Source organism: Spermophilus citellus, assembly GCF_964194105.1.
Source record: "Spermophilus citellus genome assembly, chromosome: X".
In the NCBI taxonomy this organism is placed as follows: Eukaryota; Metazoa; Chordata; class Mammalia; order Rodentia; family Sciuridae; genus Spermophilus; species Spermophilus citellus.
The window spans coordinates 43,009,035-43,011,634 of record NC_138190.1 but is presented as its reverse complement, the minus strand read 5'-3'; positions in this window follow the sequence as shown (position 1 = coordinate 43,011,634).

Genomic DNA, 2,600 nt, shown 5'->3' with positions numbered 1-2,600 from the left:
CAGCAGCTTGGGAGGCTGAAGCAGGAGGATCACAAGTTCAAAGCCAGCCTCTGCAACTTAGTGAAGCCCTAAGCAACTCAGTGAGACATCCTGTCTCTAAATAAAATATAAAAGGGCTGGGCATGTGGCTTAAATGCCCCTGGTTGAGTACCCCTGGGCTCAATTCCTGGTACCAAAAAACAAAGACCTCTCTTAAGCTGAGGCAGAAGAATCACAAGTTTGAGGCCAGTCTTGGCAATTTATTAAGACTGTATCTCAAAAAAGGGCTGAAGATGTAGCTCAGTGCCCTCATTAAATCTTCAGTATGGGTGGGGGGCGGCTAGACTTCTAGCCAGAGAGAATGTTTTCTGCAACTTAATCCTGTATTATTAGGAACCCACACTGTGTGTGACCCAAGAAACATCCACACCCTAGACTGACCCGAGGCATTTCCGTATCTGGCTGTGACCCAAGGAGTGTCTGCACCCCAGTCTGTGTGGCCCAGGAATGTACATTCTTGAGTCAGAAGCAGTGTCCAATCCGTTTTGGAATTCCTGTTTAAACTGCAGTGTGTGGTTACAGGTGTATCTATATTTCAGTTTCTGGCCACAAGAATAACCACACCTATGTGTGACTCCAGAAATGTCCATTCCACACTCATGAGTCTAGGATAGAGTCCACACCACAGTGATTTAACCCAGGAGACTTTTTACCCAAGACAGTGTGACCACAGGAATGTCCACACACCAGTCTGTCTGGCCCCAGAATATGAACAACCTAGAATAACGGCAGAAGTGTCCACACAAAAGGCTTGTGTGACTACAGGCATAGCCATAACCATTGTAGTGTGAATTCTGCCTGCAAGAGCCTGTGAGACCCACAAGAGTCACCACACCAGGCTTTGTGAGCCCAGTAACAGCGATGACTTAGTCTGTGGCTGCAAGAGTTTCCATAGCCCAGTTTTACTGGTGCCACAAGTGTGCATACTTCAAACTGTGACCAAAGAAAGTTTCCACATTCCAGTCTGGGTGAACTCATGGGAGTATACAGCTCAGTCTGGTGTTCTGAGAATGGATTTGCCCTGGTCTGGCCACCTCTGAAGTGTTTGTACTCCAGTCTCTGTGACCCCAGTAGTGTCCTTTTGTAAGTCAATGTGATCCCAATATGGGTATGACTGGAAGAAGTGATCCAGGCAAAGGAGGAAATCTATGCCAAGGCCAAGCTTGAGGCAGGAACTTGGCTGGCACATTTGAAGAATAGCAAGATCAGTGGGCTGGAGGAGAGTGAGCAAGAGAGCCATTAATAGGAGGTGGGGTAAGAGAGGACTTGTAAGGCTTCATGGGTCATGAAGAGGACTTCAGATTTTTCTCTGAGAGACAGGAATCACTCAAGGAGGGGCTCTGCAGAGTAAGGCCATAGCTGACTTAGGTTGTAACACAATCCTTTTGGCTGCTGTGGTGATGGTTACCTGACAGTTTCTGAGAACTCTAAAAAGATGAAATTCATTGTACATAAATTGTAACTCTAAATTTAGACATGCTTTTTAAAGTGCAACACTTTGCAAGGAATAAAGAGTTCTATGGCTGGCCAGGAGCAGCGGCACAAGCCTGTAATCCCAGCTACTCTGGAGGCTGAGGCAGCAGGATTGCAAGTTCAAGTCAGCCTGGATAATTTGGTGAGACCCTGTCTCAACATTAAAAAATAATTTAAAAAGTGGCTGGGGATGTAAATCAATGATAAAGAATGTACCTGGGTCGTTTCCCAGTAACATCAAAAAATTATATGGGGGCTGGGGCTGTAGCTCAGCGGCAGAGCGCTTGCCTAGCATGCATGAGGCACTGGGTTCGATCCTCAGCACCACATAAAAATAAACAAAATAAAGGCATGCGGTCCATCTACAACTGCAAATATATATATACACACACACACATACATACACATCCAAAACAAAAAAAAGAGTTACTTGTCTATGAGGTAAAGGCTGTTGAGATCATGCCTACTATTCCTGCTCTCCTCCTGTGCTTTCTGCACTGACTTGTCCAGGAATGTGCCCGAGGAGGAAGGGGAGCCCTGGCCTCCCTACAGCTGCTTAAAGTAGCACTTCATTTATTGTCTATTATACACTAAATTGTGGCTTCAACAAATTCAAATAGTGAAGTTTAGTCCCCAATGTGGCTATACAGTCACTCTAGATATCCATGAAGAACTGGTTACAGGACCCCACTACCACCACCCAAATCCCCAAATGCTTAAGCCCTCATATTAAATGGCATAGTATTTGCATATAGCCTACACATATCCTCCCATATACTTTAAATAATTTCTAGATTACTTATAACACTACGATGATAATGCTATGTAAATGGCTGTTACACTGTATTGTTATTTTAATATTAATTTTTAGTTATAGGTGGACACAATATCTTTATTTTATTTTTATGTGGTGCTGAGGATCAAACCCAGTGCCTCATGCATGCTAGGCAAGCACTCTACCTCTGAGCCACAATTCCAGCCCCCACTGTATTGTTATAATGACAAGGGGAAAAGTCTGTACATATTCAATACAGATGCAGTTTTTCTGAATATTTTCTGATGCAGAATCCACAGATACAGAGGATTGA